Source organism: Chrysochloris asiatica, unplaced genomic scaffold (assembly GCF_000296735.1).
Source record: "Chrysochloris asiatica unplaced genomic scaffold, ChrAsi1.0 scaffold00162, whole genome shotgun sequence".
Taxonomy (NCBI): Eukaryota; Metazoa; Chordata; class Mammalia; order Afrosoricida; family Chrysochloridae; genus Chrysochloris; species Chrysochloris asiatica.
In genome coordinates, this window is record NW_006408680.1 from 3,076,156 (window position 1) to 3,087,393 (window position 11,238).

At 40.3% G+C, this 11,238-nt stretch overlaps 1 pseudogene; it reads right to left on the reverse strand.

Annotated features, from left to right (window-relative positions):
- LOC102837890 overlaps positions 1 to 1,244 on the reverse strand; it is a 3,737-nt pseudogene extending 2,493 nt beyond the window's left edge.
- Positions 1,245 to 11,238: the final 9,994 nt, after the last annotated feature.

Here is an 11,238-nt window from a genome sequence, read left to right on the forward strand (position 1 = left end):
CTGTGGGAGGCTTCATTTCTGCTGGCCGCTTCATCTCAGCTGCTGGTTTCTTGCTTGCTGTAGCCTTCTTACGCACCACAGTCTTCTTTGGCTTCTTCACACCAACAGTCCTCTTCTCTCCTTTCTTCCCTACCACAGGTGGCTTCTTGCCTGGAACCCCCTTCACATTTAATTTGGCTTTTAGGGTTGCTGCTGCCTTAGCCACCCTGAGTTTATGATTCTTGGCCTGGTGAAGAATAGCGTTTTGGCGCATGGTCTTTGCATATGGATTCAGCTCAAACATGATTCTCAGGTTTTTCAGTGGGTTCTTCTTACGGATTCTGAGATGAATCTTCTTGCTTGCATTTCAGGGCTTTTCAGGATGCTGCTTATGTCTGCACTGATCATCTTATGCATGGGAAGGTTGTAGTTACTCCTGAGGGAAGCAGCTTTAGGCCAAGTACCATACATCTCATCCAACTTTCCCAAAGCACCTTCATTCCAAATGCAGAAACAGCCCACATGCCGACCAGGAGCAAGTTTTAAAATGTTCAGCTTGCTTACATTAAGCAGAGTGATTCCAGGGATGTTTCTGAAGGCCTTGATGATATCATTGTCCTCATTGTAGATAAGGCATGGTCCCTTATGATGGATACGCCAGCGATTTCTCATTTTGCCCTTTCCAGCTCTCATTCACTGAGAAGCATAGACCTTTTCCATATCATTCCAGGCCTTAAGTTCCAAGCAGTAGAACTGCCTCCTTGGCCTTCTTGTAGGCTTCAACTTTATCTTCGACTACCAAAGGAAGTTCAGGAACTTCCTCAATACGATGACCTTTAGACATGACCAGGGCTGGTAATGCGTTGGCAGCCTGGGCAGAGAAGATGGCATAACGCTTCTGAGTCGTGTTTACGCTACGGTGCCAGCCAAGCCAGGTTTTGGTTGGTGCAAACATAAGCCCTCCATGACACATATTTCCAAAAGCACCCTGGCCAGAGCGTGAATCCCACCACCTCAAACTCTGGGAATTCTGGTTACCACTCTGCCAGTACCCCAAGACTCAACACTAGGCTGGTGACCTGCTAGTTCACTGATGGCATAGGGCTGTCTCTGTCTGTTGTTCTTGTGCAAGTTGGTGTGAACAAAATCACAATATCTGGTCTAATGGGAGCCTTGAACACAACAGGCAAAGTAACATTTTTGCCCGAGGAAAAACGTGCTCCCTTTTCCGAGTACACCGAAATCAGTGGATGAGCACAAGCCATGGCATGACGGGGAGAGAAGGCCATGCTCCTCTCAACCCGGAGGCTTCCACAGGAAAAACTTTTTTTTTTTTTTTTTTTTCAGAGGCAGACAAGATTTTAATTTGAGGATTTAGTTGTGCTCATAAGGAACCTGTACATGGACCAAGAGGCAGTTGTTCGAATAGAATATGGGAGACTGAATTAAGAAAGGTGTGCAACAGGTTGGTATTCTTTCACCATGCTTATTCAACCTGTATGCTGAGCAAATAATCCAAGAAGCTGGGTTATATGAAGAATGACATGGCATCAGGATTGGAGGAATATTCATTAACAACCTGTGATATGCAGATGATATAACCTTGCTTGCTTAAAGTGAAGAAGACTTAAAATACTTACTGATGATGCAAAGCCTTCCATGTGGATTGCATCTTAATGTAATGAAAACAAAAATCCTTTTGTGTCAATGGAGAAAAGATTGAAGTTGTCAAAGACTTCATTTTTCTTGGATCAACCATCAAAACTCATGGAAGAGTAAGTCAAGAAATCAAACGATGTATTGTATTCAGCAAGTCTGCTGTACAAGACCTTTTTAAAGTGTTGAAGAGCAAAGATGTCAGCTTGAGGACTAAGGTGTGCCTGACCATTTCATTTTCAATAACCTTACATGCTTGTGAAAGTTGGACAGTAAATTGGGAAGAACATAGAAGAATTGGTGTATTTGAGTTATGGTGTTGGAGGAGAATATTAGAAGTACCGTGGGCTGCCAAAAGAACCAACAGATCTGTGTTGGAAGAAGTGCAGCCAGAGTGCTCCTTGGAGGCCAGGATGACAAGACTTCATGTCTCATACTTTGGACATATTGTCAGGAGGGACCAGTCACTGGAGAAGGACATCATGTTTGGTAGGGTGGAGGATCAGAGAACAAGAGGAAGACCCCCAGTGTGATGGACTGGCAAAGTGACAGCATCAATGGGCTCAAGTGTGGCAACAATTGTGAGGTTGGCCCAGGACCGGGCCGTGTTCTAGTCTGTTGTGCATAGGGTTGCTTTGAGTTGGTGACTCATTTGCATCTCACAACACCAACAACAAGCTCGAGAAGACAAAGTCAAATTTTTATAATGAAATGTGCAAATACTTGGAGCTAGAAGAGAAAAAAGAAAGAAGACTCTCAGTGTTTCTCAAGTTGAGGAAACTGAAGAAAAAAATCATGCCTCAACTAGAAAAATTGAAGGACTCTATGGGTAAAATATATTGAATGATCCAGAAAGTATTAAAAGAAGATAGTAGAAATTATATAGAGAGACACTGTACCAAAAAGAAAAGATGGATGTTCAACCATTTGGAGAAATAGCATATGAACAAGAACCAATGGTACTGAAGGAAGAAGTCAAAGGTGCACTGAAGCCATTGGCAAAGAACAAAGCTCTGGGAAATGACTGAGTACAAAATACAATCTTTCAACATACTGATGCAACACTAAAAGAACTCAGTCATCTATGCTAAAAAATTTGGAAGTCAGTGACCTGGCTAATTGATTGTAAGAGATCCATATTTGTCTCATTCCAAAGAGAGTTGCCCCAACAGAAAGCAGAAATCATTGTATAATATAATTAATATCATACACAGGTAAAATTTGCTAAAGAAAATTCAAAAACAACTGTAACAGTACATCAACAGGAAACTTCCTGACGTTCAAACTGGATTCAGATGAGGACTTGGAATGAGGGAGGTTATTGCTGACACCAGATGAATCTTGGCTGAAAACAGAATACCAGAAAGATGTCAACCTATGCAAAGGCTTTAGAATGTGTAGATCATGACAAGTTATGGAAAATGTTGTGAAGAATCAGTACTCCAGAACACATATTTTTCCTCATGAGGAACCTTTACATAGACCAAAAGGTATTTATTCAAAAAGAACAAAGGAAGGTTGAATTGCTTAAAATCAAGAAAGGTGTGTGCGAGGAGTATTCTTTCACCAAACTTATTCATTCTGTATGCTGAGCAAATAATCTGAGAATATGGATTATGAAGAAGAGCATGGCATCCTATTTGGAGAAAGACTCTTTAACAACCTTCAATATGTAGATAATACGACCTTGCTTCCTGAAAGCAAAGACAACTTAAAATACTTATTGGTGAAATTCAAAAATCGCAGAATTCAGTATGGGTTGTACTTCACTGTAAATAAAACAAAAATTATCACAAAGAGGGCCAATAAATAAAATCATGAGAAATGGGGAAAGACTGAAATTGTAAAAGATTTCATTTTGCTTGAATACACCATCAACACTCATGGAAGCATGAGTCAAGATATCAAACCATTAATTGCATTAAGTAAGTCTGCTGCAGTAGACCTCTTTAAGGTGTTCAAGATGTCAGTTTGAATACTATGGTGTGCCTGACCCAAACCATGATCTTTTCAATAGCCTCATATACCTGTGAGATTTGGACAAAGAATAAGGGTGACCATAGATGAATTGATGCATTTGAGCTATAGTGTTGGATAAGAATATTAAAAACACCATAGATTGCTAGAAGAACAAACCAACATGTGTTGAAAGAAGTAAAGCCAGAATGATTTTGTCTCTCATACTTTGTCTCTCATACTTCAGACGTATTATCAGGAGGATCCATTTTCTAGAAGAGGTCATAATGCAGAGTAAGCAAAAAACCAGGAAGACCCCCAAATGGGATAGATTGCCACAGTGGCGGCAGCAATTGGCTCACGTGTAACAATGATTACAAGGATGATGCAGGACTAGACAGTGTTTCATTTTGTTGTGCCAGGGTTGCTACGGGTCAGAACTGACGTAAGGGCAACTAAAAACAAGGCACAGATAAAATATAGGACACTGCCAGAAACTCATGGCCTCAAGATTAAGATCAGCTCCAGGATGTGGATTCAGAATGCTTTGTTAAGATCTCAGAAAGTCTTAAGGAGTGCTTATTACATCTTCTAAGATAGGTAAAAGGACTTCTCATAATCTTAAAGGCATTTTCTCACAGTGTCATGAATTAACCTATTGTAGAGAGATGCCTATAGCATACTGGAGACAGCGTAGTGATTGCGAATCGGGCTGAGAACCTCAGGGTCAGCAGTTCAAAACTGCCAGCTATTCTGCGGGAGAAAGATGAGGCTTTCTGCTCATGTAACGATTTATAGTCGCGGAAACCCTGTACAGAGTTGCTATGAGTCAGAACTAACTCCATAGCACATAACAACAACAGCAACAGAGAGAAGCCTGGCTCAAAGACATCCATGGGCATAACTGATTTTGTTGTTGGCGTCATTGAGTCAGCTTGGACTCACAGTGATTTTGCTTAAAACTGAAGAAAATGTTGTTCAGTTCTGTGCCATCTTCACAAGTGTTACTATGTGTCAGCTCACTGTTGCAGTCACTGTGTCAACCCATCTTGAGAGTCCCCCTCTTTTTCACAGACGCTCCACTTTCCCAAGCATGATATCCTCCTCTCGGGCCTTGTCCCTCATGGTCACAGGCCTATCCATGCTTCGAAAGGGCATTCTGCTGTGCTTCCTCCAATACAGATTTGTTTGTTCTTCTGGAAGTACATAGTATATTCAATATTCTTAAAGAACACTAAAATTTGAATATAAGATATCAATTCATTGGACGTCCTTTTTCATTTTTCAGCATTTACATGCATATGAAGTGATTAAAAATGCTATGATCTGGCTCAGGTGCATCTTAGTCCTCACATGACATCTGCTTTTAAGCATCTTAAAGAGATCTTTTGCAGCTGATTTCCCTAATGCAACATGCTATTTGACTTCTTGACTGCAGCCTCCAACAAGAAATGTGCATCTAAGAAGAGTTAAATCCTTGTTAACTTCTGTGAGGATATTAATATATAGGAATTTTACAAAATTATTTAAGAAATGGCATCAGCTTGGACTAAAAGGATTAAAGACAATACAGGATTTAAAAATGTCTCCTTTCCTCCTGTACTCGGAGGCAGCTAGCATGTCTGTTACAAACATAGAAGAATTCTCATAGAAGTTAAGGGTGATTCAGACCGCAGAACCGAGGCCCAAAGAATGGTACTCAATGCTGAGGAGAACCACTGTGAAGGGGAAAAGCTGTGTCCAAGTCAATGATCAGGGACCCAGGTGGCATGTATGTGGCTTTGATTCTGAACTGTTGTGTGCTCCCCACTTCCTCTGTTTGTGTCTAAGGCAGTTACTCTGTCCCTGCCTCCCGTGGTACATTATGCATGTGGAGCACAGATTACATTTTCTTTTCATTCACAAGTCTGTGCACTGGACAGACCCTGCTAAAGAAGTCTTAGTTTTAGCTGAAAGTCTGGACTTGGAGCCTGAGTTTGATGCCACAATGTATTGGCATTCATGGAAATCTGGAGCTGGGGGAATCAGTGTATTCTGCATGGTAGAGAATATACTTAATCTGTGGCCAGAGAATTCACTTTGTTAGATTATAAAAACAAGTTTGCCATCAAGGCTATTGCAATTCACTGGACTCCCTTGTGTGTCTGAGTAGAACTGTGTCTATAGGACTTTCTGAAGTGCATAACCTGTCCTTTCAGCCAAGACATTCTGAGTGGATGGAAACCTCCAACATTTCTGTTAGTCATCAAACATATTAGTCGTTGGTACCACTCAGGGACTCCTGGTAGGTTCAGAGATGGCCATATAAGATTTTTTACTCCTCTAATTGAAAGGTGGGGTTTAGTTACTCTATCCTGACATTTTGCCTGGATCTGACCAGGAGAATGAAGTAGAACTGATGCCTAGAGGCAGTTTCTGCTTTCACTTCCCTTGGAACAATCTCATGGCATCCTACCTGAGCTAGATCAGTGGAGAAGGAAAGAAAGAAGTCCTAGACCTCCAGTCTCTTCCTTAAGAGGGCAGACCTAATGCCCCAGTTGCTGTCGGATTGTAATTTTATGACCCCAGACAATGTCATGCAGAACAAATTAAATGCCTGGCCCAGATTTCTATTGCATAAAATCATAAGCCAATAAAACACTTGCTTTAGGCCACTCAGTTTGGGGTACTTTGTTACTCAACAATGGATAAGTCAAGGAACCCAGCTAGCCTAGTGGGTTACAAGTTGGGCTGCTACCTACAAGATTTTGTTATTATGTGCCATGGAGTCGGTTCCAACTCATAGCAACCCTGCATAGGTTTTCCCAGGCTGTGGTAGCAATTTACAATTACCAGCTGCTCTATAAGAGAAAGATGAGGCTTTCTGCTCCCATAAAGATTTATAGCCTCCGACACCCTATACAAGGTCGCTATTCGTCAGAAGCAACTCCATGGCACAACTCCACCACCACCACCAGTGGCTACATCAAGCATTTCCTTATACAAGATGATGATCCAATGAGTAAGTCCTTGCCTTGGTCATTGTTCCTTCTCTGTGATTAAGTTTTCTGAAATTTGGGGTATTTTGAACAGGATCAAAATGTCCAAATTATTGGACAACCAACACTGGAACAATTCCACCAATATCATACATTGGCTATATTGCATCTGTATTCTGACTAAGGAGTCCCAGTGTGATACAATAGGATAAGTATGGTACTGCTTACCAAAAGGTCAACCATTTAAATCCACCAGATGCTCCTTGTAAACCCTGCACAGGGTGGCTGAGTCAGCACTGACTTGATGGCACTAAACAACAAAGACAGTCTGACTAAAGGCATGAATCCAACTACATCATGTCGTTATGATCAGATTAAATGGAAATAGAGAACAAGAAACAATGTAAGGATGACGCGTCCAGAGATAAGAAACAGGACTCATGTCACAGCGGAGTGGGTAATCTGGCCCTCCAATGCATTGTACCCTTTCTTTTCCCCCCTGTCTCCATCATCCTGGTTTTCATGTATGAAGCCCAGTGTTCCTGTGTGCTATGAATGAAAGTTTTAAAAAGAACTATGAAGTACAAAGAGAGAGAGAGAAAAAGGAACATTTTAAATAAAGACAAATTGAAAACACCCAACTCTTTGAAATTTCAAATAGTTTCCCTCATTCAAAATCCATAAAGTTTACATTAGGAGCCACCAGAGACGTGAAGACCTTATTTGAGTGTTTTGCTGATTACAGGCTTCCTTTCTCTTTCATGTCCCCGTATTTCATGGAGGGAGCTGGGAGCTATAGCCACAGTTATTACCAAAATTGATTCTGAGTCTGCATCTAAAGCATTATCCACTACTTCTCTGAGGAAGATGAAATATATATTTATCAAAATGTTCTGGCTGAATAAAATATAAATAAAAGCGGGTAATAACAACACCAATGGATTTGTATTTTTAAGCCAGGGAATTTTTCTTCCCCTTCAAAGTTACCTCCCTATAGTCTCATCTCTAAGGAGCGACTCCTAATAAAATCCAGTGAGCTGACAAAAGAAATAGGTGCTTTAAGTAATTTGTTGTTGTTGCTAAGTGCCATTGAGTCAGTTCTGACTCATAGCAACCCGGTACAGAGTTTCCAAGGAGCAGCTTGTGAGCTTGAACCACTGATCTTGCAGTACAAAGCAACCTTTATGGTCCAGTGCTTATCCTACAGTTCCACACCAGTACTAAGTAATAGAATCTAGAAATAGTGTCCTAAAAGACATGTGCAACTATAATGAAACATTGTAGGCCATCAGGATTTCTATAGCCAATTTCTTACTCAGTCTCTTAATGTGTCAGCCCTAGATTAATGAACAAGATTCAGGATTTGGTCACCTTTGCTAATCAGAAAGAGCTATCTATGAAGCAACTCTTGATTTCTTTGGTTTCTGTTGGAATGATGCTGTTAGTCAGGAGCTCTTAACTTCACAAAATACTGCATTGGTTAGCATCTTTTTTTTTTTTCCTTCTTCACAGTATTAATTTAATTACATAAAGCTGGCAGCATTTAAATTTTGGAATCTGTATTGTCTCATTTATTTATCTTCCTGGACTCCCTTCAAAGTTCCTTCATATCCTACAGGGACATCTATTTACAAAAGTGGATAGAGTTCAGATGCTTGAGATCAAATCTGGCCATAAGAGATAAAAATGGATACTATCTCATGATTAAAGGGTCAATTGAGCAAAAGTACATAACCATAATAAATATCTACGCTCCCAATGAAAGAGCATGAAGATATATGAAGGAAATCCTATTAGAATTGAAGAAATAAATAGATAAATCTACAATTATAGTGAGAGATTTTAATACACCACTTTTGAAAAGGGATAGAACAACCAGAAAGAAACTTGACAAAGTTATAGGGGAATTAAACAGCACAAACAACCAACATGACCTCATAGATATATACAGAGCATTCCACCCAAAAACAACACAATATACATCTCTAGTACACATGGAACATTCTCCAGAATTGACCATGTGTCAGGTCATAAAGCAAGCCTCCATAAATTTACAAACATGAAAACACTACAAAGCATCTTCTCAGACCACAATGTTATAAAACTAGAAATCAACAATAAGAAGACCAAGCAAATAAGTTGCATATGTGGAAACTGAATAACACCTGGCTGAAAAGCACTGGGTTGTTGCAGACCACAATCACTGAGGTGTTGAGGCCCTGTGTCATGGACAAAAAACCAACACAGTGGTGCCACTCAGGCTTGCTAGCCGTGGACCCTGAGGGCCCAAGGAAGTAACCTCTGGACGTCCCGGGTTCATTGGCTTTTACGAACTCACTGTTGGGCTAGCTCTGTATAATTTGCTTTAGTCCTATTAATTCATTCTATGCTTCGAACTCCAGTAATTGTAACTTCTGAGAAAATGGTTTCTTATGTGCCTCTCTTAATGTCTCCACTGTGTTGGCAGTGCTTAAGGTTCTAGGAACAAATCTCTCTGAGGAACAAACTCTGGCCACCTGGCAAACATAGCAAACTGCTCTTTATCAAATTATTCAGTTATGTTTGCTATTAACTTAATACATGAGCCCTTGATACCCATGGACAAATATTAAAACAAAAAACTTCTCCAAATGCGAGACTGTAAAAAGTTCCAAAGGCCAGTTTGCTGGGAAGCTCTGGAGACAGGCTGCCCAAGGAATTAACTCAGTAGATTGGCGGCTTCTGGGATTTGTTCAAAGAAATAATAGCAGCAGCCTTCTCAATCGCCTCCAGGTGCAGACCGTTAAGCTAGGCATCCTTCCTCCTGCAAGCCTCGGCCAGGCAGCTGACACAACAGGACTCCTCCCAATCCTTTTCACCTTTTTCCATTCGAGATTAGGTTCTATCGGTATGTTAATTGGGCTTGAGAAACCGAGTTGCAGCCCTGGGATTTGAGCCTGAAAAGTACCATATAACAATTTGCTTGAATTTCTGGAAAATTAAGGATGTTAGATTATCAAGACAATTTGTGATGAATGTTTTAGAATTTGTGCCTATGAATCATTGTGTCCTGTTTTGAACGATTAATCATATTTCACTTCTGTATCCTATCTTAATAAACCCTGCCTTCCTTTGTGTAAAGCTCCTCCCCGAAATAAAATGTAGGCGCAGACAGAAGCCTGCATGCGTTACTCCCTGCAGGGCTGGCTGTGTGTTACTGCCTGTAGGGCTGTGCATTTACTGCCTGCAGGGGCCACGATGCCTGTAGTCCAGGGTCCGTCCGTCAGTTTTGCATCTACTCCAGTTTCGGGGTGTCTTCTTCTTGTCTCTCTTGTTGTGTCTTTGTGTATATTCTTTCTCTATCTCTGTCGCCACCAGATCTCCCTACTTTGTGAACCAAACTCTCATGTTGAGGCTGGTTCTCGACACTGGGTAAAAGAAGAAAATTAAACATGAACTCACAAAGTTCCTAGAAATAAATACACAGCGTACCAAAATCTGTGGGACAAGGCAAAAGTGGTGCTGAGACGACAATATATTGCGATAAATGCACACATCCAAAAAGAAGAAAGAACCAAAATTTACACATTAATACAGCATTTCCAACAATTAGACATTGACCAACAGAGGGAACCTACAGTCACCAAAAGAAAAGAAATAGTAAAGATAAGAGCAAAAATAAATGAGATGGAAAGCAGAAAACTTATAGAAAGAATCAACAAGACAAGAAGCTGCTTCTTTGAAAGGATTAATAAAATTGATTAACCATTGGCAAAACAAACAAAAGAAAAGAGGGAGAAGACACAAATAACTCACATTAGTAACCACATGGGTGATGTCACAAGGGAACCAAACGAAATCAAAAGGATAATAACAGAATACTATGAAGAGTGCTACTCCAACAAATTTGAAAAGTTTGAAGAGAAGGATACATTCTTTGAAAAACTACTGGTAGTGTAGTGGTTACGAATCAGGCTGTGAACCACAAGGTCGGCAGTTTGAAACTACCAGCTGTTCCGCGGGAGAAGGATGAGGCTTTCTGCTCCCATAAAGATTTACAGCCTTGGAAAACCTGTACAGGGTCGCTATGAGTTGGAACCGACTCCACGGCACATAACAACAACAACAACAACCTAAACTTACACACAGTGAAGTAGAAAATTTGAACAGACCCATAACAATAAGAAATTGATCAGGTCATCAAAAAGTCCCAACCAAAAGAAGTCCAGGCCCATTTGGCTTCACTGGTGAGTTCCACCAAACATTCAGCAAAGAGCTGTCACCAATTCTATTCTAATTATTCCAGATTATGGAAGAGGATGGAAAACTTCCTAATATTTTTTATGAAGCAAGCATAACCCTCATACCAATACCAAGGAAGGACATCACTAAGAAAGAAAAATTATAGGCCAATATCCCTCACAAACATCAATGCAAAAATTCTCAATAAAATCCTAGCCAACAGAATCCAGAAAGACATAAAAAATAATAATAATAATACATCACAACCAAGTGGGTTTCATAAAAGGGATGCAAGGATGGTTCAACATTAGAAAAACAACCATTGTAATCCATCATATAAATAAGAAAAAGGAAAAGAACCACATTATCATATCGATTGATGCAGAAAAGGCATTTGACAAAATCCAACATCCATTCCTGATAAAAACACCCAAGAAAGTAGGAATTG